Source organism: Stenella coeruleoalba (assembly GCF_951394435.1).
Source record: "Stenella coeruleoalba genome assembly, chromosome: 6".
In the NCBI taxonomy this organism is placed as follows: Eukaryota; Metazoa; Chordata; class Mammalia; order Artiodactyla; family Delphinidae; genus Stenella; species Stenella coeruleoalba.
Window position 1 is genome coordinate 59,872,501 of NC_137151.1, and position 27,975 is coordinate 59,900,475.

General features: G+C 33.7%; 1 long non-coding RNA gene across 1 annotated transcript in view; it reads right to left on the reverse strand.

Annotated features, from left to right (window-relative positions):
- Positions 1–23,915, reverse strand: part of LOC307188094 — a 49,330-nt gene extending 25,415 nt beyond the window's left edge. Inside the window, exons 1-3 of the long non-coding RNA XR_013828802.1 lie at positions 23,864–23,915; positions 6,660–6,863; positions 4,727–4,840 (exon numbers count right to left, since the gene is read on the reverse strand). This is a non-coding gene — a long non-coding RNA (uncharacterized lncRNA). The remainder of the gene's footprint in view (positions 1–4,726; positions 4,841–6,659; positions 6,864–23,863) is intronic.
- Positions 23,916–27,975: the final 4,060 nt, after the last annotated feature.

A 27,975-nucleotide genomic window follows, 5' to 3' on the forward strand; every position in this document is an offset into this window, starting at 1 on the left:
AACAAAACAAAGAAAGAAAAAAAACTGAGCTCATGGATATAAAGAACAGGTCAGTGGTTGTGTGAAGCGAGAGGTGGCAGGTGGACAAAATGGGTTGACGGGGGTCAAAAGGTGCAAATTTCCAGTTGTAAAATGTATAAATAATGGGAATAAAATGTACAGCATGGTGTCTATAGTTAATAATACTATATATTACAACATATATTACAATAATTACAATATATTACAATAATACAATAATACTGTATTGCATATTTCAAAGTAAACTAGAAATGGATCTTGAAAGTTCACATCACAAGAAAAATTTTGTAACTATGTATGGTAATGGATGTTAATTGGACTTACTGTGGTGATTATTCTGCAATATACACAAATATCAAATAAAAAGAGAATTTTCCCTTTTAAGAAGCTCTCAGATGATGTTACTGCATGTGGTTGAGGACCACACTTTGAGAAACACTTGTGTAAGCTATGCCTAAACAGAAATGGAACTTCCAGGGCTCCATGGAAAACCAACAAAAATACTGGGAATGAACTGAGTCCATCTCCTCTTTTATCATCTTAACCTGGCTTTAACCTATCCTTAGAAAATAACTGGAACTCTAAAGACAGAATTTTGTTTTCCTCAGGGCTATGTTTTTGTAGGCAAGCAGCAGTATAGGTTAGGATCTAGTTTTAGCTAATACAGTCAGGCCTCCCTGTCCTTGAATTCTGCATCCAAGGATTCAACCAATCGTGAAACAAAAATATTTTTTTAAAATTTCAGAAAGTTCCAAAAAGCAAAACTTGAATTTGTCATGCACTGGCAACTATTTACACAACATTTACATTATGTTTACAACAATTTACATAGCATTTACATTGTATTTGATATTACAAGTAATCTAGAGATGATTTAAAGTACAATATGCAGGAGGATGTGCATAGGTTATATGCAAATACCAGGCAGTGTTATATAAGGGATTTGAGCATCCCAATTTTGGTATCTGCAGGGGCCCTAAAATCAATCCCCCAAGGATACCAAGGGAAAAGGGATGACAGTACTACTTGCCCCTTTCATTGCCTCCTCGTCCCTAGATCTGTGTTATACTTTTATTCTCAGAGAACCACAGAGGAAGGTAGAACCCAGCAGCAGCAGCTCCCATAAATATGTACCTATGAGAACAACAAATCCTTTTCTGGCTCTCAAACTATTTTAGGTGACCAAGTAAGCATGACAGTTCTAGCATTTTCTCATGATATTTATTAAACTCTTCCTCTATTTTGTTAATTCTGTAAATTATGAAGGGTATAAAGATAAATTTTTTGGTCTTTAAAAATTTGTAGTTTTGGTGGAAGAAACTGAATAACTTCCACTTGTATCACTTTACTATTAAAAATTATTTTTGTATTATCAAACATGATCTTCAAGACATCTCTGTGAGGCAAGGATCGAATTTAAGTAATTACTAGGATTTGTACATTTTGATTTAGTTTCACCAACTAGGGTCTGAGACAAGGATATGAGTGCAAATAATTTATCTGGAAAGTCATCCAGAAGGTACTGTGAGGGAGTGAAGATGTGAGCCAGTAACAGGAGAAAAGCCAATAACCTAAAAGTACATAAATGAACAGGCTCCCACTAAAATCCATAACCTATGTAATAATTGGTCACGAAAAGATAACATTTTGTCAGCAAGGAGACATTTGTGTCCTGTATTACATGTATATATTATTTTACCATGACCAAGATCTTTAATATTTCATAAATGCCCCAATAATATTACTTTTGAAAATGAACTATTCTTTTCCCCTGCCAGTTTTTGCATCAAAGCTGACCAAGCTGCTCCTACTCTGGAATTTTAAACAAAATCTAATTAAATCAACAAAGTTCGCTGGATGGGGTTAGGCTGTTTCCTGAATGCACATGACTCTGCCGCTCTGCCTGTAAAGAGCTCCCAGCCTTGTTTTCAGCTGACTTTTTCTTAGGACTGGCCCTTGATCACTCTTAACGATCCCCAGCTGTATCAGTTCCCGGCCTGCTTTAACCCCAGCTGGCCTGGCCTCACATCTCTGCAGTGTCTGGAGGACAAATGAAGCCAAGCTGACCAGCACCTCCTTAATGTAGCCCTAGATAATAGGTGGTAATAGACATTTTAATCATTTCTTTTGTCCCTCTATATGTGCTATGAAAATTAATTACCTGTGCATTAAAAAAAATCAGGAATAAAAGATGTGGTGTGTTTGTCAATCTTGTTGCTACTATATCACTATTCCCAACCCCTCTCACCCACTTCGTTATTTTAAAGATGTTTACAAACCTGCCAGCATAGCGCAGAGACTATGGCTGAAAGGTTGTGGAAATCTGTTGAGAATTGGCCACAGATGTGGCCTACTTATTTCTAAAACTGACCCCTTCCCGGAGATACCTATTCATGAAAATCACAGACCATATTATTAGTAGGCCATATTAGTTTATTTTAAATTAAGAATAAGAAAGTATCAAAAATCAAGTGTTAGGCATGAAGACTGGCAGAGGGTAAGCTTGTCATACTCAGCTGTTAACTTCATTATCAGAAAGGAATCAGGACCCTCTGTCCTATATGCAGATATTAACAGACGTAAACTTAGCTGAAGGCTGGGAGGTTATATGCAGTCCAGAAACTATTAATAAATAAATAGCCAAAACTCACATAGACACACCTTGAATGTTATACATCCCAGCTAATGTCAATCAACTGCCTAACTTTGCTCAATTAGTTTATATTGCACTGACACACATTCTCCAGTGTAGGTTCTCATTAGGAATTGTCATTGTTGTTTTTAAGCTCCAATTATTTTTCTTAAAACAGCAACAGCAAAAAGGAAACAGACATGCTTGGTCACTATCCCAGCTCACTAGACAGTTTTGATCTGCCAGCAGCTTCATGAGTACCGTAATCAACCACGAAGTCAGTCTTTACGATTAGCTTTAGCCACAATACTAGAACATATTGATGGAAAAAGGAGAAACCACAGACTTGAAAAGAAATGTTTTAAAGTGGCATCCATTAATTTTCCTAAGAATTTTTGTCAGCATGGGCAATGGTAATATAATAAACAAAATTTTATTTTAAAAAATGTACCTGACAGATACATTTTACTTTTCTCTAGACAACTGAGGACAGATCTTCTGCAAAGTTGAAGATACATATGTGTTTGCTAAATTCAAATTTGACTTATATTTATGCTTTTATTCTACAGGGAGCCATACCCAGTGAGTGTGTGTCCGTGTGTGTATACACACATTTACACATGGATATGTACCTCTGTTATTGTATGATTATTATACTGGTTAAGCCTGAGTTCCAAGGTGTTACCTGTTTATAGTCACTTTGAAAAAACTTTAGAGAAAATCACACTTTGAACAATGTTTCCAGCTAGATACATACTTATTTTATAATGCTATGTGAATTTATTTTTGGTCCTTTGAGTTACGTGAAAGAAATATGGACCTATTAAATAATGTTATTTGAGTTTAATCATTCCACTGCCTTTTCTATGGAAACCAGCTTTTATTTCATGTACTTATGCTCTGAAGTTGATTCTGCACTTTGATATTTATGCCACAAAACTCCTCTGAGAAATGAACCAAAATCACCAAGAATAGAATTCAGCCTGAAGTTTCCACATAGCCGGCTGGCAGAAAATTTGCCTATTATCTTATGCTTGTGGTGTCACAGTCGGCTTCTTGGTAAAAGATTTTCCTGTGAACACTAATTTCTACCACTGAGGAAGAACAGGTGGCTTTTTTGTTTGTATTTGTGTGTGTTTGTGTGTGTGTGTGTGTGGTTAATAATATAAGTTTTTACTCCTAGCCCCTGAGATTTTATATTTCTGTCTACTTAAGTCAGGTAGTACTATGTAAAGCACTTATAGACTCTGAATTTCACAGGACCATGTAAATGCAAGAGTTATTTACTCACCATAAGATGACAAAGGCCAACATCTGAACTTGCCTTGCTGAAAGGATTTTTTTTTTTTTTTTTTTTTGCGGTATGCAGGCCTCTCACTGTTGTGGCCTCTCCCATTCCGGAGCAACAGGCTCCAGACACGCAGGCTCAGCAGCCATGGCTCATGGGCGCAGCCGCTCCGCGGCATGTGGGACCTTCCCGGACCAGGGCACGAACCCGTGTCCCCGGCATCAGCAGGCGGACTCTCAACCACTGCACCACCAGGGAAGCCCGCTGAAAGGATTTTGCAGCAAATGGTTCAGAGTGCTCTTTATTTAGGTCTGCTGGGGATAGTGTGTCCAAAGTAAATACCCAAAAGACCTTCCTTCTACTAAGTTCACTCCCTGAATTATCCTTTCTCTGTGAAGGATTAATTTTCTAAACGCCTATGAATTTCAAACTAGAAATTGCATGGCACAAATTAATAAAGAGTTTAGCTGTAGGGCAATCAGTGGCACTTTTTCTAATCAAGCTCAATATGCCCAATGTACTCTGTTAAGATTGTAACAGTTCACCAAATGTATTTGAAGTCACATGGGCATGTCATCACACAAATAGCCTTATTAGAAAAACAATTCCCAAATTAATAAAATCTGAGAGTATCATGGCCAGAATGTAAGTATATGATGAATGAGAACCAGCAGTGTCTTTGAGGAAAGTATAAGGTACACTTATCACTTCCATCTGCTGAATGCACTGGGTCAAGGGTGTTCTGAGAATACTGACTTCACTTTTGCTTTGAGTACAAAACTTACCTAAAATAACATCCTTAGCAATTTAGGCAGACTAGGATTAACATGTTTGAGCCTCTCTTCTTCTTTCTTCTGCCTCTTCTTTCCTCCTCTTCCATTTTCTTTCTCTTATATAACCTTAGATGCAAGGGAACAAGTTAAACTTTCAAATCACAATACCTTGTTATCGTCCATCTCTGCAACAGTGATCAACAGTGATTTGTTTTTCTTTTTTTTCTCCATTGTCCCCATCTTTCTTCCCCTTTTCCTCTTCCCAATAGGTACCCACTCTAATATGAAAGTAAATTTGGAAAATATGTAAGAATCCTTAAAAAGATTGTTTTGTGTATATTGGGATTTTTACTTTTACATAATAACTATTATAATATACTTCCTGTTTTTACTTTTGTTTTTGGTTGTTTTACTTTTTTCACTCAGCAGTAAGTTTTAAGATTTCCTCTTCCTCTGTGTATTTCTAGCTTATTGCTTCCTACTGCTGCAAACTATTTCACCATACACATCTACACATTTACTTACCCATCACCTTATTGATGTACCCTTAGATTGCTTCCAACTCACACACACACACACACACACACACACACACACACACACACACCCCCACCATTGAAATAAGCACCCTTGTACATATCCCCTTATGAACCTAAGCAAGTGTTTCTCTGAATGGCATACATACTCAGGGATGGAACTGCAGAGTCATGCTAGAGACTTTGCACATTAAATTTCACTCAGTACTGTCAAATGTTACTACAGCCAGAGTCTGCTATTTTAATGTGCATTTCTCTCTTTACTAGTAGCAATGCTCTACTTGACCATTTTTCTAGTTTGTTTCCTATCTTTTTCTTCTTTTACAAGAGATCTTTAACTGGCGTGAACTACAACCATGTTTTGTATTTTTGGAGTGTATACAAAAAATCCATCTGCACTTCAATAGCACAAGGATATTATCCTATTTGATCATATATAACATAAATTTTGACATTTATATAGAAGTTTCAAGACTGACATGGCTGGCTGATAATGTTTTAATGCTCTTACTTTTAGACCTTGGAAATTTTATTTGTAAATATTCTCTGCCTTATTTATATTTTAGTATTTGGGTCAGCAGCTATTCTATGTCTTTACATTTGGAGGTCTCCATTCTAGCACTAACTGGTGACTGCTTTCAAAAATTTTACTAACACTTGAAGAACATAAATACTTATAGGCAAAGGATCAATTTGTTAGGAAATGAAATCCAATGGACTGGATATTAGTTCTAAACTCTGTATCTTCCTTCATCTTGTTGGTTACTTTCCTGTTTGCATTTAGATATATATAGATAGATATATATGTGTGTGTGTATATATATATATATATTTTTAAGCCATATATATATATAACCAGACATTATGTCTTAAAGACTAGGAGGGACTAGATGGTGATAACAAGTACAGGTTTATAAAATGATAGTATAAATAACCAGGAAGAAAAATTGCTTTTTTGACTCATAATTTTTTTCATAATGTATAAGAATTTCCAGGTATGTGGAGTTCATGATTCTTGATTTGAGAAATTTTGTGTTCTTAATGATCTTAATTAAAACTCAAAATCCATACATAAAGACTGAAAGAATAGGATTTGTGACAGTGACTCTGAGTGTTAGATTCACTTTTCTATCACCATGGGTGTAGCAGGGTGGCAGAACGTGATTAGTAAGGGGTTCTCTCCCATAAACTTGAAGCATCCTATCATTACCCTGCTGTGAGATATGGAAGAGAGTGTGCAGGGCATGTGAACATAGAACACAGAACAGCACGAATTGTGGGTGAAGAAGATGCTGACTCAGTCTTGAGCAAACATGCACTTTGAGTGCACATGGATTTGCTTTGATCCTTCCAAACACCATCACATGACCTCTCTAGCGACAAGTAACATATATGTGCAAGAAAGTTACCTGTAATAAGGGGTGGGATCCATAATCTTTGTGTACAGCAAAGCAAATGGATCCACAGAGTAGTAGATTCATGACCTTGGATTCATTAGCTGAGTGTTCTCACCAACTGCACAAGCAGCCATGGATACATACCGGAAATACGTTCTGCTGAACTTCAATGCCACTTTGCAGTCAGAACTCAACTGTAGAAATTAGCCAGACAATCTGTACACCAGAGAGCATGAAAGAGGGATAGCAATACAAGAAATTAAGGTCTGATTTTTCTTAAAGATTTCAGTTCATGAATTTAACACTGACTAGTAGCAGATACAGCTCATAGAATATAACATGATTTGTGGTTTGTGAGTTATTAATTTATTTAAATTGATCATGTAATTCCAGATTCAGTGTTATTCATGAATCATGGATGAAAAGTCATCAAGAAAGAATTTCTTACTAAGAACAATAAGAAAATTGTTCATGGGTAGTTTTGTTTACAACACAGTAAATTAGAGTGCATTAGAAACTACAAAGAAATAATCAATGTAAAAATATTATGATTTATCAATTTTATGATATTTTACACATGATATAAATATTAGATTACATAAAATAGTATAATGCAAATATATTACTGAAATGTAAAATACTATCACTATAATATCATCTCTTCTTATAAATGAAATTGAACTAAATTACATTATATAAAGTAAATCACAATAAAATACATATCTGTGAAACCAATTGTTGAGCAATGTCAGAATATCTTCTACAAAAGAATAATATAATATACTATGCACCCTCAGTAAACTACATTTTATTATAGTGACTTAGAAGACAGTGTTATTTGAAGATCAGGATATATTAAGAATATGCTTTTCAAATTTTCAGGGGTAAAATTGACATTAAGTAGTATTGAAAACTGTCAGGCTTTTGGGAAATCTTTTATTATATTATACAGCCTTTATCAACTGGAATGTATAGAAAATGAGGAATTCTGATTTAAACCAGAATGAAATCTGATTGAACCATATTAAATAACCATTTATGTAAGACAAAAATAATCAAATTATGGTTCAATATAACAGTTTTTTCTATGATCTTTGTTGGCTGTTGGTCACTTTCTTATTACATAAGCATAACTTCTTAATTTAAAAAAACTTTTTCCTTTTCATATGTCTCTCTCTTTAAAAATTAAACATAAAAGAGCAGGAAATGCAGAGAGGCAAGATAGGGGTAGGGGATAGGGGATTAAGAGGTACAAACTACTATGTATAAAATAAATAAGCTATAAGGATATATTGTACAACACAGTGAATATAGCCAACATTTTATAATAACTAGAAATGGAATGTAACCTTTAGAAATTGTGAATTACTATGTTGCACACCTGAAGCTTATATAATATTGTATATCAACTGTACATCAATTTAAAAAAAAGACCTTTAAAAGATCCTAAGTGCCCAATGTGATGGTATTTGGAGGTAGGACTTTTGGAGAAAAAACATGTGTGTGTGTATGTATGTATATATGAGCAGATCCCAGTTAAGGAAGAGTATGTGGATAAATTGACTCTAACTATAGCTGAGTGTTTAACGTATTTAAATCCAGATGGCAACTAAAGAAAACATTTTAGACATTTTCAATATTGTAAAGCAAATATGAAGAGCTGTGCACTGGTATTTGATTTGAATTTTTATTTAATTATTTAAGGGTTGAATTTGCAGATCTTCCAAGTTTTTCTAGAATATTAGGAATTCTAATTCTTGGTATTAAATTTTTAAAGTAGCTATACGTATAACACATTTATGATGATAGCTGTATAGAAAATATTTTATTATTTTATTTGTGTGCACATAACTGATTAGACATAAGTTTATAGAGAGAGTATATATGATAAGGTTGCTAGTCAAGCAATGTAAACACAAGAAGGTGGAGGAAATAAGAGCAACTGATTTTCAAAAAGTGATATCTTGCATTATATTTAGTACTGTTCTCTTTCAAATGCTTTTTTTGTTTGTTTGTTGCTTTTGAAGCTTGGGGGTTTGAGGCAAGAAATCATGAAATAGAGGTGTGAAAATTCAGATAGCAGTTAATTAGTTTAGTTAGACTGTTAACACAAACATAATGGATTTTAAGCTTTTCCCTTTTTTGTCCTCTGACTTCAGGCAATTATACACCAGCACTTTTTGAATAAGTTACTGTATATGATTTGAGAAAATAGACTGCTTGCACACTTAAGCCCAATCTAATTAATTCAATTTATTGAAATTATTTATTCATCTTAAATCCAACTGAGTCTACTATGGCCATCATTGAGCTCATTCATATACTGTCATCTTTGATGTTGAAGTAAGTCACCTATTTTCTTTCCATTGGCTCTAGAGGAAAAATTGTATATTGAGCACTATATAATTTAAAAACACTAACTTTACAAAAGAGAGATTATGTTTATTGATTCTTATCTGCATGGATCTGAAAAGTAAGCCACATTTGAGTCTTGAATTTCATATGAGTATTTTAAATTTCTTTTCGAAATTTTATTTTTTACCCTTTGTTTTCCTCTACTCAACACATTGGGAAAATCCAAAAATGGGAACTGAGTAAAATAATCTAAATTTTTCAAAAAATAAGACAATTTTTCAAAAAATAAGACAAAATCCAAAAATGGGAACTGAGTAAAATAATCTAAATTTTTCAAAAAATAAGACAATAGGGTAAAGACGGGGACTTTGAGAGGTAGTTTCTATTTCCTCATGTTATGGGAATATGTATGTAAGCTTTCCTGATTCAGCATAAGGGACTCTTACTCCCAAGAATGATAGCTCTATCTTAACTTTCCTTTGTGTTTCTGTATTACAAGACACTGCCCCACTCAAATCTTTTTGCATCCAGAGTGCTATTATTATATCTATTCCATACAGTTGGGTATGAAAGAGTTGCTCCAAGATCCCTGAACTTTGGGGAGTCTAAGATTTATGCAACAATCAGGTTTGACATCACTCATTTACTCAAATTTTTTACTAATTATCTAAACTTTCTAGAATTTGGTTTTGGAGAATAGAAATCGTCTAAAATATTTCACATACTATATAAATGAAAAAAAAAGAAATGTATAATCTAACTGGAAAAAATGGGCATGACATTTAAGTTGATACAAATATGATAATCTTGCCATCCTGCAAGTATCACATAGCTCTGAAAAAAGCAGACCATCCTCTAGGTTTTTGCAGTGATTGCATCAATAAACTAGAAACTAAAAATCTGCAACCAGCCGAAAGATGAAAAACATGGCCATCCACAACCGAAGACATCAACTACTTTATGAGGGGGTAATTTTTTCTTGCCTGACTCCTCAAGAAATCTTGAATATTTCCAAAATATACAATAAATACAACCTACTATGGTTAGCCCCAATTCCTTAAAATAATATAATTTACCATAATCGTCAACTTTGATACAAGCAAAATATTACTCTCTTATGTATTCTCAATATTCCACAGAAAGTATTTTATAACATGGTTAGAGTCCCTAAATGAATTATCTTTCACTTTGAAAAGAAATGAGAACCTGGATGAGGAAGGTGGCAGAAGGACTGGAAAGGGGGAAAATGTTTGTAAGAAACAAAAAAGAAACAGCTATGTGACTTTTTGTAGCAGATGACAAAGAATGGCATATTAGAGATGACTCCAAATTTTATCCTACTCAGGTATGCTTATAATTCTCTATTCTCTGTTCCTTCCCTATTCAGTACCAAGCAGCTAAATATAGATCAAACTTAAACTTTTGTTTGATAACATGCAATTGCATTTCCACTTTTTATATAAGAAAGTCTACAAATTTTACTGAATGTGTATTGAATTTGGACTGATGTTGTTAACACCAGGTAAAGATGTCAGCAGGCAGGATGGAAGCTCAGGAGAGAATGTGTGGTCAACTACCAGGTAGAGTTATGAGGGAACAGATGTAACAGTACCTTCAATAGGTGAATGTATTGGCACAATGCCAAAGTTCACCATCATTTTGGGGGTTATTAATTATTTAAGGCTTCTCCTTGAATTAATTTAATGCCAATAACTAACGTATTATTAAAATCTTAAGGTTTTTGTTTTTAGAAAAAATAAAATATCCCTAAATACTTGACTTCTATGTATAGCTTTGTCCATACTCCTGTTCTCAAAAGTCAGGAAAGACACAATTTGGGAGAGTGTTGATAGTGACAAATTCAGTTATCTCAAAGACATATACAGGCTGCCCAGGTCTTGCAATCTATTACCACATAGCATAATGCTGTCTGTACTGACTGGGCCAGAAATACTTCATTTCACTGGATAACAATCTTATAAGACAACCTTGTCATTTTAATTTGTCACTCTTTGTCTCCTATATCTCATTGAAGTCTCATCTGTTCGGCCATGTGCCATAGGCTACATCGACCAGAAAAAAATCCTATCACACTGAATAGAAAAAGGAAAGTCACTAAGAGAAAGTTTGCGTCTAAAGACACTACTGTAGATTCTATTCCCCGAGGCATAGCAGGTGGTATAAATACAATCTAAACTGAGACAGAAAAATGAATTGTTGCTTCTATTTCCTGTCTCCAGTGTCTCTGGGAATGTTATACCTGCTTCTTCTACTCAGCTATTGATTTGGTATCCTTTATCATCCACAGAGCAAAGAGGAAGGGGGAAAAGGAAATAGAGAGTACAGGAGGGCTAATGTCTGATGCATAGTCTGTGCTTGAAAAATATAGCAATTTTCAATTAATGACTGAAAGCCTATCTCCTTCAGAAATCCTTCCTGCTGATTTAAAAAAGAGGTACCATTTTTTATCAGGGGCCCACCCTGTATTGGGAAGTGGTATACAAATATGTGACACTTTTACTTTTGTGCTTTAGCCCCTCTCTCTTAATCTTAGCATTTGTAACATTGAATGAACACAATACAAATGCCTTAGTGTATTCTATTGACATATTTTGCCATTTTCCTTTATTTAAAAAAGTAAGAACTTTTTCTGATTAATAATGCCTTTCTTTCTCTCTTTGTTATTGTTTTGAAACAGTAATCACAGATGCCGGCTGAGACTCCTGTAACTCCGTTAAAGTATGAATTGGTTTCAAAACTGGAGAAGTGGAGATAGAACCGTATATATGTTGAACATATGTTCCTTTCATTACAATTCTTCACTTCTGTTAGGCTTTATTTGAAGACACTTTGCCTTCACAAAACAGGGATTTAATTAGTGGAAGCATGTTCCACTTTTTTCTGCAGTGGAGAAGACCACAAAATGAGTACTTACTCCACTGTCCTACCAGGTTTTCTTTTACTCCTCTTCCTTTGTGTGAGTCACTGCTTGATCAGTGAACTCCCACATATTCAGCAGACACAAGATTTTCAACACTAGTGGACACACCTGGGTATTTGCTGGGGCTGTTAAATCTAGTTGGCCTTCTTCTCCAATACTTAAAAAAAAGTCTTCAAAATTAAAAACAACCAAAAAAAGAAAGCCTAACTTTTAAACTTCCTATATAAAATACTTTGTGACAACCCTTACTTTTCTTTATACCCCTTTAAAACAAAGCCTGAAAAAATCCTCATATGGAGCTATAAAAGTGAATGAAGATTAATGTAAAATTAAATGATTCAATGTTGTATGAATGTCCATTACCATTTTCATAAAATATTAATGACAAGTAAGCATATTTTTAAGAACTGTGGCATAATATTAGAATCATATGTATTTAGTTGCTCATATGCCTTTCCTGTATGTTACTTGTTCTAAACTATTTGCTTTAATGTCAAAGACCACATATGTTTAACCAGTTCTGCATGCCATTAGGTACAGGTAAGATACATAAAAAGGACTTTTTCTGTGATGATCTAATACTAAGAGTAAAAGTGAGGGCACTGTCAGAGAGAAAAGAAACAAACTAGAGCTGGATATTAAAGACCAGAAGACAGGATTTAATTCCAGCCACACTTAAGATATGCAATGTATCTTTGATTTCAGGGCTTTCTCTAGCTTTTCCTGTTCTATAGCTCTGCATCTGACACTACTCCAACATTGTTGAGATTTCCTTGAATTTTCATTTTTAGAATATTGCATGAGAAAGTATCATTACAGCAATTTTTTACCCTATAAGGATGCAAAATACAAAATGAATAAATTGAGTATTTAATATACATGTGCACAGGTGGGCAAAAAACAAATGTTTTCTGATAAAGAAAGCTATACATTTGTGTGTTCCCTTGCTCAAAGAACTACTGAAGCAACAACAAACACTAGAGTGTGAACTATGTTTCTAAAAATGATGGACTCAATGGGTTGTATAAGAACATAAAGTTTAAGTTTCCTTAAAATAAGTTTTATCGAATGTATTATGCACTTCTCAGGTGAATCTGTTCACTTGAAAACAATGACACAAACAATTTACATCACAAAATATGGGAAACAAAACAAAATGAATGAGTAGTCATCAAAATTCTGGATCATACAAGTGTTGACTGAAGGACTTAGGCTTCTTCAATAGTCTATTTTACATTTGCTCAAATAAAATACTTGCTACATGTAATAATATCAATGTTTATTTTTGAACAGGTTTATTGAGATAAATAATTTAATTGACATATTATAATAGTCACCCATTGTAAATTACAATTCAATGATGTTGGTAGATTATTTATAAGGATGTGAAAACATCACCACCATCCAGTTTTAGAGCATTTTCATCAACCTCAAAAGTTTCCTATGCCCTTTAACAGTTAACCCATGTTCCTACTCCCAAGTCCTAGGCAATCACGGATGTGTTTTCTATTTCTATAATATGCCTTTTCTAGACATTTCAAATAACTGGAACCATAATATGCAGTATTTTTCCTCCTTTTACTGAGCATAATGTTTTTTTACATCCATGTATCAGTAGCTCAGTATTGCATTGTATGGATATACCAATTTATCAGCTAATGAACTTCTGGATTTTTTTCTACACTTTTGTTTATTTTGAATAATGCTGCTGTGAGCATTTGTGGACATGTCTTTGTGTGAGAATATATTTTGATTTCTCTTAGATTCCTAGAAAAGGAATTTTTGGTTTATATGATAAATTGATGTTTAATTTTCTAAGAAACTACCACAATGTCTTCCAAAATGCTGGTAACATTTTACATTCCCACCAGCAATGCTTGAGAATTCCACTTTCTTCACATCTTCACCACCACTTGGTATTATTGTCTGTTTCTCTGCTTACAGCAATTTGAATGGATTTGTAGTGGTCTCCCATGATTTTACTTCACATTTCCATAATGACTAATAGCTTTGAGCATCTTTTGATCTATTATAAGTCATTCACATATTTTCTTTGGTGTATTTTCTACTGATTTCTTTTCTTTATTAAATTGAATTGTATGTTTTCTTTTGAGTTGTTAATGCTCCTTTATATTCTAGATACGAATATTTTATCAGATATATATAACTTGCCAAATTTTCTTCCAGTCTGTAGCTTGTCTTTTCATTTTTTAAATCATGTCTTTTGAAGCATGAAGTTTTAATTTTGGTGGTATACAATGTATCATTTTTTTTCTTTATTGACCATGCTTTTGGTGTCACATCTAGGAACTCTCTACCCAACCCAAGGTCATGAAGATGGTTCTCCTGTGTTTCTGTTGAAGTTTTACAGTGTTTTCTCTTACATTTAGGTCTAGGGTCCATTCTGAGTTAATTTTTGAATATGGTATAAGATAAAGTGTAAGTCTTGTGGGGTTCTTTTGCATGTACACATCCAACTGTCCTCACAACATTTTTTGAAAAAGCTAACGTTTCCCCATTGACTTGTCCTTATGGAAATTCAATTGAACTTAGTTGTGAGAAGTTACTTGTGAACTCTCAACTCTGTTCCCCCGATCTGTTTCTCTATCCTTATACTAGTGCCACAATGTCCTGATTACTGTGGACTTAATAAGTTTTAAAACCACATATTGTATGTCTTTCAATAATGTTTCTCTTTTAAAAATTTTTTGACTCTTCCAGATACTTTGATTTTCCATACAAATTTTAGGATCAGCTTAACAATTTCTACCAAAAGAACTTGCTAGCATGTAATAGAGATTGCAATAAATTTGGATATCAGTTTGGGGAGAAATGTCATCTTGACAATATTGGGACTTTAATCCATGAAGGTGGACGCTCTCTCTTTATGGAGCTCCTTTAATTTCTCTCAGCAATGGTTTACATGAGTCTTGAACATTTTTATTAAATTGTTCCTATGTATTTTGTTCTTTTTGATGCTAATGTGAATAAAAATATTTTCTTAATTCTATTTTCATATTTTTCATTGCTAGTACATATAAATATAATAGATTTGTGTGGGATTTTATATTTACCAGATAATTTCATCTGCAAATACAAATACAGTTTTAATGTTTCCTTTAAAATATTTGGACACCTTTAATTTTTTAAAATGTTTCTTGCTTTATTGTACGAGCTAGAGCCTTTAGTATAATGTTGAATAGAAGTGGTGAAAAAGTGAACGTTTGCCTTGTTTACAACTGTAGGAAAAAGTATTTTGTCTTTCATCATCCAAAATGATGTTAAATGTGGAGTTTTTTAGATGCCCTTTATGAGTATTATGAAATTCCTTTCTATTACTAGTTTGTTGAGAGGTTTTATTGTGAATAGGTGAGGGATTTTATTAAGGCTTTTTTTCTCTATTCATTGATACGATCATGTGATTATACTTTTTTAGCCTGCTAATGTGGTGGAATTCATTGATAGTTTGAATATTAAACCAGCTTTGCATCACTGGAATAAACTCCACTTGATTGTGGTATAATATTAAACTTTTTATATTGAGGTCATCGTAGATTCACAAGCATTTGTAAAAAAATAATACAAAAAGATGCTCGTACCCTTTGTGCAATTTCCACCAATAATATCTTATAAAACTATATTACAATATCACAACTAGGATATTGACATTGATACAATCCACCTATCTTACTCAGATGTCCCCAGTTTTAGTTACACTCATTTGTGTGTGTTTGTACCTGTGTGTATATATTTTATCATGTTAATTTGTGTGTCAAGCATCACAGTCAAGATACTGAATAGTTTCCTCACAACAAGGATCCCTTGTGTTACCCTTTAATAACTACACCCAATTCCCTCCCACTTCCCATCATGCCCTAACCCCTGGCAACCATGAATCTGTTCTCCATTACTAAAATTTGGTCTTTTCAAAATGTTATATAAATAGAATAATACAGTATGTAACCTTTTTGGATTGGCTTTTTTACTCAGCATAATTTCCCAGAGATTCAACCATGTTATTGCATGTATCTATATTTCATTCTTTTTTTATTGCTGAGTAGTATTCCATGGTCTATACATAATCTTAGTTTGTTTAACTATTCACCCATTGAAGGACTCCTGGGTTTTTTCAGTTGGGGGCTTTTTATGAATAAAATTCCTATGAACTTTCATATATAGGTATTTGTATGAAGATAGGTTTTTATTCCTCTGGGATAAATGCCCAAAAGTGCAATTTTTCAGTCTCATGGTAAATGTGCATACAGTTTTACACGAAGTTGTGAAACTATTAACCAGAATGATTTGCAAATATTTTCATCTGGTCTGCAGTTATCTTCTTATTCTCTTGACTTAGTCTTTCAGAGAGCAATTTTGATGAGGTCTAATTTATCTCTTTTTTTTTTATGGATAGTGCTTTTGATGTCAAGTCTAAGAACTCTTTGCTCAGCTCTAAATAATGAAATTTTCTTTTTTTCCTAAAAGTTTCATAGGTTTTCATTTTGAATTCTGTGAAATATTTTGGGCTATCTTTTTGTAAAAGTTTAGGTCAATCTTCTTCTTCTTTTTTTTTTTTGCCCATGGATGTCCAAGTGCTCCAGGACATTTGTTGAAATAGGTACCATTCTCTGATGAATTAAATTGTTTTTGTACCTTTGTCAAAATCAGTTGGACATATTTGTGGGGACTTTTTCCTGGTTCTCCATTCTGTTTGGTTGTTCTACGTGTCTGCTCAACCACCAATACCATACTGCCATGACTACTGTAGTTATATATCAATATTTATGTAAGCTTAATATCACCTAGTGTGATTCATCCCACTTCATCTTTTTTTTTTAATATTGTTTCAACTATTCCTCGGCCTATGCCTTTTCACATAAATTTTAGCATAAGCTTATCCGTGTATACAAAAGCTATTGCTGGGATTTTGATAGGAATCACATGGACCACATAGAGCAGTTTGGGGAGTACTGACATCTTAACTACACTGAGTCATCCAGTCCATAAACATGTATGTCTCTCCATTTATTTAGCTCTCTTGATTTCTTTCATGAGCTTTGAATTAGCAGTATATAAATCTTATACATGTGTTAAATTTTATACATATACATTTCATTTTCTTTTGGAGTAACTGTAAATGGTATTGTGTTTTTAATTTCAGTTTCCTCATACTCATTGTTAGTATATAAAAAAAGTATTTGACTTTTGTGTGTTGATCTTGTATCCTGCAAACTTGCTGAACTCACTTATTGTTCACAAGTTTTTGTTTTGTTTTGTTTTACAGATTCCTTGGGATTTTCTATGTAAACTATCATGTCATCTGCAAATAAGGCCAGTTTTATTTCTTCCTTTCCAATATGTATGCCTTTTATTTCTTTGCCTTGTCTTATTGCAGTAGCTAAAACTTCCAGTACTGTGTGGAATAAGAGTGGTAAAAGTAGATATACTTGCTTTGTTCATGTTAAGGGTTAAGTATTTAGTTTTTCATCATAATTTAATGTGCTTGCTATATTGTTTTGTAGATGTTCTTTATTAGGTTGAAGAAGTTATCTCTATTACTCTTTTGCTGAGAGGTTTTATCATAAATAACTGATGAACTTTGGTCCAATGCTTTTTCTGCATTAATTGATGTAGTAATATGATTTTTCTTCTTTAGTCTATCGATATGGTGGATTACATTGATTTTTGAGTGTTGAATCAGTGTTGCATACCTTGTATAAATCCCAATTAATTTTGGTCTATTTTATACATTTATTCATTTTATCATTGCTGGATTAATTGGTTAATATTTTATGAGGATTTTAAGTCAAAGTTCATGAAAGATATTTGTCTCTAGTTTTCTTTTTTTGTATTATCTTTGTCTGGTTTTGCTATCAGGGTAATCCTACTTCATAAAATGAACTGATAAATATTCCTTCATCTTCTATTTTCTGGCATATATTGTGTGAAATTGGTGACAAATCCTTTTTAAACATTTAGTAGAATTCTCCAGTGAAACCAGTAAAATGAGAGAATTCTTTTTCAGGAGGTTTAATTGTGAATTCAACTTCCTTAATAGTTATAGAACTACTCAAACGATCTGTTTTATATTGAGTGAGTTGTGGCAGTTTACGTTTTCTAAGGAATTAGTCCATTTCATCTAAATGAATCAAATTTATGTTTGTAGAGCTATCCGTAGTACTTCCTTATTATCCTTTTGATGTCTGAAAAGTCTGTAGTAACATGCCCTATTTCATTCCTAATATTAATAATTTGGGTCCTCTCTTTCTATTTCTTTGTCAGTCCTGCTAGAGGTTGGTCAAACATATTGATTTTTTCAAAGAAGAGCTATTTGTTTTATTGATTTTCCTTATTTTTTCCATTTCATTAACTTCTGCTCTTTATTATTTCCTTTCTTTTTGCTTGCTTTGCATCTATGTTCTCCTAGGTTTCTCATTTTTTAATGGAACAGCTTAGATTATAGATTTTTTTTCCTAGTTTCTCTATGGGAGAGCTTAGATCAGAAATTTCTTCTTTTCTAATGTAAGAAATTTGTGTTATAAATTCCCCTCTCAGCACTGCTTTAGTTGCTGCCCCCAAATTTTGATGTTCTGTGTTTTCATTTTCATTCAATTTAATGGACTATTTTACATTTACACTGAGAATTCTTGTTTGACCTATGAATTTTTTAGAAGTGTGAGTTGTACTTTCTAAGTGTTTGGCAATATTCCTGTCATCCTTCTGTTACTGATATCTAACATTGTGGTCAAAAAACTCTGTATAATTTCAATTCTTTTAAATTGTTGGGACAGATTTATTTATTTATTGCCCAGGATATGGTCTATCTTGGTATATGTTCTGAGGACACTTGAAAAGCAGGTGTATTCTCAGTTGTTGGGTGCAGCATTCTATACATATCAACTAGATCTTACTGATGTTATTAAATTCTTTTATATCATATTTATCGTTAGTGTTTCTATTATTTGTTGAGAGAGAGTGTTGAAATCTCCAAGTATAATTGTGAATTTGGATATTTCTCCCTTTAATTTTATTACTTTTTCTTCACACATATTGCAGTTTTTGTATTTGGTGCACTCACATTTAGGAATAATATTTTTTCTTGATGGAATTACCTCTGTCTTTATCTCTTCCAGGTAATTTGTTTTGTTCTGAAATCTACTTTATTTGATATTACCTACTCCTGCTTTCTTTTGTAATGTTTGCATGGTTTATCTGTTTCCATCCTTTTACTTTTATCCCACCTATATGAATATAGTTAAAATGAGATTATTGTGGATAGCATATAATTTGGTTGGTTGTTTTGTCCACTCTACCAATCTATCTTTTAATTGATGCATTTGACCATTTTTATTTAATGTAATTACATTAGATAGTATTATAAATTTTCCTTAAATCATCTAACATAATTTAGAAATTCAAGCAGAGTAGCAAAATCTGTTACATATTTCGTTTCATCTGTTATTTTTTCTTCTTTCCTGATGTCCCAAGGTTCCTTCTTTTATCATTTCCTTTCTGCTTAGAGAACTTCTTTTAGCCATTCATATAGGATAGGTTTTCTCAGAATCTGAGAATTTTTTTATCTACTCTTTATTTGTGAAGGATATTTTAACTGGATATAAAATTCTGAGTTGACAGTTCTTTCCTTTCAGCTCTTGAAAAATATTGTGCCACTTCCTCTGACCTCCATGGTTTCTTGTGAGAAATTCATCATCATTTGGTTTGTTTCTTCCCTCTAGGAATTGCATGACTTCTCTCTGGCTGCTTTCAAGATTTTTTTCTTTTAGTTTTCAGAAATTTGACAAAGATGTGTCTTGGTGTGGATTTACTTGAGTTTATCTTGTTTGCAGTTTGCTCAGTTCTTTAATCTGAAAGTTTATGTCTCTTACAAAATTTGGGACTTTTTCAGCTATTATTTTTTGAATGCTCTTTTAGACACATTTATTTTTCTCCTCTCTCTGGGACTACAATGACACAAATATTAGATCTTTTGTTATAGTACACTTTCTTAAGGTTCTGCTCATTTTTTCAGTCTATTTTCTCTGTTGTTCAGATTGGATAGTTTCTATTTTGCTGTCCTCAGGCTAATTCTTTCTTCTGTTCTCTCCCTCCTACTATTAAGCTCATTCACTGAGTTTTTATTTCAGTTATTGTGATTTTTTACACAATGTTCTAAAATGTCCTAAATGTACTAAAATTTCCATTTGGTTCTTTTTCCTTTTATTTCTTTTCTGAGTCTTTCTATGTCTTTGATGTGACTTTCCATTTTTTAATTTGTTTCAAGCAAATTCATAATTGCTAGTTGAAGTATTTTTGGTTAACTGCCTTAAAATTATTGTCAGATAACACTAACATCTGTGTCACCTTGATGTTAGCATCCATTAAGATCATCTTTTCTTATTCATGTTGACATCTGCATGGTTATTTGTATAAGTAACTTACAGTTGAAATCTAGACATTTTGTGAATTATTATATAAGACTTTTGATATTATTTTAATCTGTGTTTTAGCAGGCCTCCTACAATGATGTGACAATGGAAGAGGCAGCACCACCTTCTTACTTCAGGTCAAAGTACTTGTTCTCCACACTGCCTCCAATGACCCCTGGAAGGGAGGGCTCTTTATTACTCCTGGGCACAAGTATGAATTCAGGCTCTCACTAGATCTACATTGATACTACATACTGGGAGGGAGAAGGGCACCATATAGCTACCTATGTCCTCCACTTACACTGAGGCTGGGGGCTTCCTTATCACCCCATGGAGATGAAAGTCCCAGCTCCCTAATAAGGTTTCTCTGATACCACCCCAGTGCAATGGGAAATGAGGTGGAGGGAATGAATGTTGGGGCACCTCATTACAGCTTGGCAAGGGTGAAAGTCTAGGTTCTCCACTTGACCTTTACTGGCTATGATGGGGATAGTGTTTGGCTGTAGTAGTGTGGTTATTGTATAAGTATTTTGCCCTACCAGACTTCCCCCTTCTTGGTTCTTTGGCTAGAAAGAGAAGTCTTTTATTGAGACTAAGGTCATTCCATGTTGCCACCTTCTCTGGCACTCAGCCTGGGAGATATGAAGCAACCACAAGGGACACTACTATGTCAGTCCTTAAGGCATAAAATCTCTAGGCAGTTGCCTTATTGTCTAAATTTTTCCAAATTCTTCTTATGTTTATTTTATATGTAATTCCTAGATTTTCAGCATCATGTAGAAGGAGGAATACAGAAGAGTATGTCTACTCCACACTAACCTTGCTTTTATTTTTGAATAATATTTTTGCTGGATATTGAATTTTTGGTTGACAGATTTATGTTTGTTTTTGCTTTCTTGTTTTTTCTTCCAGCACATTGTATTTGTTATTCCATGCTTCTGGCCTCCATTATTTCTGATGAGATGTTAGCTGTTAATTGTCATTATTCTCCCACATAAGTGATGTGTTGTTTTCTCTTGCTACATTTGAGGTTTCTTTTTGCCTTTATCTTTCAAAAATTTATGATGTGTATATACATCACATCTTCTAATATATATACATCTTACCTCTTTTACTTATCCTTCTTGGGTTTGTCAATCTTCTTGAGTGGACAGATTATGTTTTTCATCAAATTTGGGGAGTTTGGGTCATTATTTCTTCAATTATTTTTTCCCGCCCCTTCTCTCTCTTCTGTCCTTCTAGGACTCTGATGACTCTGATTATATATACATTGGTATACCTGATGTTGATCCACAGGTCTCTAAGACTGTTCATTTTTCTTTTCAGATTGTATAATTTCTCTTGATTTACCTTCAAGTTCACTTATTCTTTTTTCTGCCATCTTGAATCTGCTGTTAAGCTGTTTACTGAGTTTTTCATTTCAGTTATTATACTCTTCAACTCCAGAATTTCTAAAACATACATACATATACATACACACACATATTAGATATATACATGTATACATACACCTAATATGTCTGTGTGTGTGTGTATACATATCTCCTTATTGAGAATCTCAATTTAATCAATCAATGATTAGCTAGTATGGCTACTGTTCTTTACTGATAGGTCTATGTCATTTCCAAATTTCACGCCTTATTTTTCCAGCTTTACTGAGATATGACTGACATATAACATTGTGTAAGTTTAAGGCATACAATATGTTGATTTGATATACTTACATACTGCAAAATGATTACCACTATAGCATTAGCTAACATCATCACATCACATAGTTACCATTTCTTTTTTTCTGTTGAGAATATTTAAGATCTGCTTCAGGTTTTCCTTTCTGTGTGGGCCCTTTCAAGTCTCCTATGTGCGTGTGCACAGCCTCCAGGTTGGCCCAGAGTGTAAGAATATCTTGGAGCTTCTCTAGTCTCCACTGAGCATGTTTACAACCTCAACAGAACTAAACTAGGCTTGCCTGGCAACCATAGACTAACTATGGTGAATCACTAGCCCTCCCCTTTTCACCTGCTTTTGTGAAAGCATGTATACTAACAATGCTGCTGGGGATGGGCACCACCCACCACTTCAAATTTAGTGTACTACAAAGAAGCTGCCAAACCATCTTATACTAGCAGAGGTAGTTGGTGGGGGGGTGGGGGGATGGTGGTGGTATGTATGGATAAGAAAGTAGCCTCAGCCAGAATGCCATAGATTCAAAATAATATTGCCCAAAATTCAGCACACTTTTAAGCATAAAATCTCAAATTGTTTTATGGCAACTGTCAATTTTCTGTGTGCTAAAATAGTTGTTTTTATCTAGTTTTATAGTTATTTTGAAGAAAGAATTTAATAGTCTCCTCACTTGGCCAGAGTCAAAACCATGTTCTATTTTAACCAAACTTAGGTAAAGTTATCTTTATACAAAAAATGATACAGTTTCTAAACATCTCACAAGAATTCTCTGATAATATTTTATCTCCTTTTAAAAATCTGATTTTCTATCTAGTTGCCTGGATTTTTAGTACAATATATCATTTCATGTATATTATTTAAAGGCTGAGAAAATGTTTGCAAAGGTCTGAGCTGTTTATATAATATTAAATATTTCAATCAGTTTGTTTTAAAAATCAGTCTATTCAACTAGTTGATCTAATAATTTTCTTTGGGTGGTTTCCTTCAGTGAGGACAATATCAGTAATATACAATAGATGCTGCTTACATGGACCCCAACATGACTTCTTTTTAACAAATGCAAATAATCATTGGAATGCTGTTCTCGGTTAAGTCTATTTTTAATTGTTGTTACTTATCCATGTAATATAAACGTTTATGTTATCATGTCATTTGCTTTTCCCTTATAACTTGGTTTTCAATGGCTGCACAGCATTCCATCTTATGAATTTACTATATTCTACTAAACCAATTCTCTACAGATATATGCTTAGGTTATTTACAATATCTTGATACTGAAAATAAAATGATGAAAATTATGTACTCTCTTTTGTGTGCATTTCAATCATTTTAGGATAACTTCCAGGAAATACATTAATGGGTAAAGGTTATGAACATTTTTAGGCTTTTGATACATATTGCCAAATCGCCTTCCAAACAGGATGTATCAACTTTTGTCCTAAAATCAATAGACAAAGAGAGCCCATTTTCCTAGACTATCATTTATGCTGGGTGTTAATTGGGAATTTTTTATTGAATTTTCACATCTTCATAGCTGGCATTGCTATAAAATAACAATAATGCTAAAAGATTCTCAATAATGCCTCTTAAGAAATGCATAAATACACAAAGAGAGAACATATAAAAGCCCTGGGCATCTGCATACCACAGTACATAAGATATTAAGTACTTAACCATTTGTCCATCTATAAAACATATTGTACCAGGATTAAACTGTATCCCAAAAGAGACATTAACTTGTATTATACTGAAGTATTTATTATTGCAGCATATGTAACAGATAATATTTGTTTACATTTTTAATTACTTACATTTTCAGCCAAGAAAATCTCTGAGGAGAATGCTTCATTTACGAGAGTGTCCTGGCAAAAGGCAACATAATGTAATCACATATTACCAACAATTCCATGACAATGATGCAGTGGTTTTAAAAGGACTTCCAAATAAAAGCTTAATTATAGCAAGCTATAAAAAAAATTAAACAGAAGATACAATAATGGCACTAAAATTAAATTAAGGAAAAAATCACACAGTACATAGAGATGTGAATAGAAATGAAGATACTGAAACTAAATATCTGGCATATTGTCCATTATGTTCTGGAATCCCATTGTTGAAGTCTAATTGCTCGTTGCTCAGAACTCACAATGCTAGATACAAATAAGCCATAGGGCTACACTCAATCAGAACTGATACAATGTATCAAATAAATAAGGTACATTTTATTAAAAGTCTTTTCTAATTTTTCTATTCTAGTAAGGTTGGTTGGGGGGCAAGTGGAGCTGGGGGAGCAGGATTACTTGAATGAGAATGGCAGGAACCACATGATCTTATCCATTTTTCAATTAAACATGCATAACAGTCAGTAAATGGGCTGAAAATATCTAAAGTGCAAACTTTCTTATTGGTTTGGGAACATATTTTCAATTGAATATTTTAATAAATCTGTATCTGGTGCCTAATAGTCCTAAAATTTTAAATAAAGTGAGATAGCCATGGTGAAAACTTTAACTCATAAAAATTTGGTGACGTACAATCAGAAATATATATTAGATAGAAACCAGAAGGTTGTATCTTTACGTTAGTGGCTAAAGCTGTTATTCTAACATGCATGAGATATTTCTGCTTTATGAGTTGTGGAAATCTAGTACAATTTATCTCTTCACAAAGCTGTTCACAATGTGAAAGAAGACAAGTCTTGTTATTCACACTGTATTCAACCACCCTGTGATACATGATACGAGCTGATCTGGCTGCTCTCTATTTATGAGCTTACTCTCTATATGGCATACTCCTTCCAAGTGGAGTCACTAAAGATGTTCATTTTTAAAACTTCTCTAAGAAGGTAACAGGAGGTTTGGGTCAGTATGAGGGAAACTACAGAAGAGGAAATTGTGTTGTGGTACAAGAGGATTCAAGAGAGGGTTATGGATCTGGCTGGATGCATTTAGAGGACGTAACTAAAATGCAAACACCAAAAGGAGAGTAAAAACTATACCTTAGCTGCAATTGGATTTGTTATTTCATGTCAAAATGCTCGTTATATATATTTCATACCCACTTTTCCTCAACTGGCTGATGATAAAGGGTCAACACAATTATCTGAATAAAATGAAAGGTAACGAAGTGCAAATGACTTCCTTGAGATCTATTATCTTAGTGAAATCAGAACTAGAATATATGTTGCATTTTATTTTAGTATCCAGTGCCATAGGTTTGTGTTTCCTAGATTTCCTAGGGCCTTTGAGGAGCCACTTGTAACTCCAGAGTTGGTATAAAGATGATTTTAGCCTGAAGACATTTGAGATTTAATAGATGCAGGAAGAAGCCTTCTCAGAGCCTCCCTTATCTGACTAGAAGCAGAAACTTCTGAAAAATTAGGACTGCTGTGAATTCCCTCTTTGAGGTTGCTTCTACTTTTAGGAGAGAGACTAAGAGTAAACCTATCGTAAATCCCTTTACTGGGGGAGTTTTATGGCTGGGCAGAAGACACAAAGACACTACATACCTGTATAGACAAACATTATCACAAACTTTCTTATCTCCTGTTTGTTCTCCTAAGAAACCTATTAGTTCTTCCCATTGGAGTCTTTTCTCTCTCTCTCTTTCCTCTACTAAGCCAGGTATATTAGTCCCAAATTCTAACCACCTTTTTAAGGTACTCATCACTGACCACTCCATTTATGCATGCATAAATAGTGCTGCATGCATAAATAAACCTTTTCTCCTGTTAATCTGTCTTTTGTCAGTTTAATTTCCCATGCCCAGTTACTGAACACAAGAGGGTAAAGATTTTCTGCCTTTACAGGCAGTTATTAAAATATAGGCTTATTGAATCAGGATCTCAAAGGAAGGGTTCTGAAAGTAAGCATTTTAAACAAAGATGCATGTTATTTTTATCAAGAAGTTTGGGCAACTTTGTATTGTGAGCCTACTGCCATGAAGATCAATGGTTTGACCCTTAAAGGAAGCAATCTGAGAATCAAAATATATAACTTCCAATTTGAGACAGGAATCCCTTTCCCAAGGTACAGCCTTACTAATAAGACCCTCATCTTTAACTCAGTCTACAAGTCAAATTTTATAAATTTTCCCTGTCCTAACTTAACCAGCCCTGCCTATCCAAACAAATCTAATAAGAAAACAGTATTAAAATTTTCCACTTTATCAGAAAGAACAACAATACTATTATCATTTACTAAGTACATACTATATGTAAGTTAGCATTCTAATTATTAAACTCATTTAATAATTTAACAACTTTATAAGGTAGGTACAGTTATGAACCCCATAAGGAAACTGAGGTAGAAGTAGGTTAAATAACTTTCCCAAGATCATACTACTAATAAATGCCCAAAGCACAACTTTGAACCAAAAGAGAATGGTGCCAGAGCCATGCTTCTGCTTAAACTTACAATCTTCTATGCACCCAAATAGCCTACATTTTGTGGAGAGAGAAAGAAAAAAAAAAACAATGCCTTTTAATTTCTCATAATATGGAGCTTAAATGTGCAAAGAAACATTTCTCAGCAGAGTAAACCAAACTATGTTTGATAAAATATTAAAAACGAAAAAGGATGTCTAAGATAGTGGGAAAATAAGAGATTTCCTAAGAGGCAAGGAACAATTAGAAGCTGATTCTATGGTAGTAAGGAAGCCTTGAAGCCCTTGCTTTGGAGGGTGTTTGATGAACTTCCTGGCCAAAGACACCATCTGAGAAAGCTGGACCGAAGTTAGGTAGAGGTCAGATACTATCCTCAAACAGCTAGATTGCCCGAAAGTATAAAGCTTCTTATAAGTGACCTAAGAAACAACCTATCACTTTAAAGAACACTTACAACTGTTTTGGCTTTACTTCTGAGTGAACTTAGAGAAACTGGGGAAGAAAGTTTCCCCTGGAAATTTCTAGTCATCACTCTATACTCATACAGTTTGGGAACTGGAATTCAAATTCCAATTTGGATTCCCAAAACCCCAAGCCAAATGTTTAGTTTAAAATGTCACTCAGTTAATTATCCTCCCAGGCTCCTAGTAGAAGCATACAAATCTGCTATGGAAGGTCCATCTTTAACCCAGTCCTGAAAAAATTCCCACGGATAACATTTATAGAAACATAGTCTCATAAATTAAAAAGTCACTAAAACAAATAGAAAAAAGACATTATAAGTAGAAACAAAAAACTTCAAAATTAAACTTACATGGGGCTCCCCTGGTGGTGCAGTGGTTAAGAATCCACCTGACAATGCAGGGGAGACGGGTTTGAACACTGGTCTGGGAAGATCCCACGTGCTGCGGAGCAACTATGCCTGTGCACCACAACTACTGAGCCTGCGCTCTAGAGTCCATGACCCATAACTACTGAGCCCATGTGCCACAACTACTGAAGCCCGCACACCTACACCTAGAGCCTGTGCTCCACAACAAGAGAAGCCACCTCAATGAAAAGCCCACGTACTGCAACGAAGAGTAGACCCCGCTCGCCACAACTAGAGAAAGCCCGCGTGCAGTAATGAAGACCCAATGCAGCCAAAAATAAATAAGATACAACATTAAAGAAATAAAAAAATGTTTAAAATAATCAAACTCACAAAGATATTTGAATGAACAATATAGAATATAAAATAAGAATATTTAGCATATTTTTTTAAAAACACAGAATTATTCATGTGATGAGGAATTAGAGACTGAAGATTTGCAGAAGTGTGAAACAATTTCTAAAAAAGATAAAACACAGTAAATGTAATTAGAAGTCATGAAATAACTAAAAAAAAAAAATTAGACAAGGCTCAAAGGGAAATCATGAAATTGGAAGATTTTTAAAGCAGCCAGAGATAACACAGACTATCAGAAAATAATAATTGCACAGATAACTGGTTTCTCAAGAAGAACACGAGGAGAAAAGAAGGCGGTCAAATGATTTCTT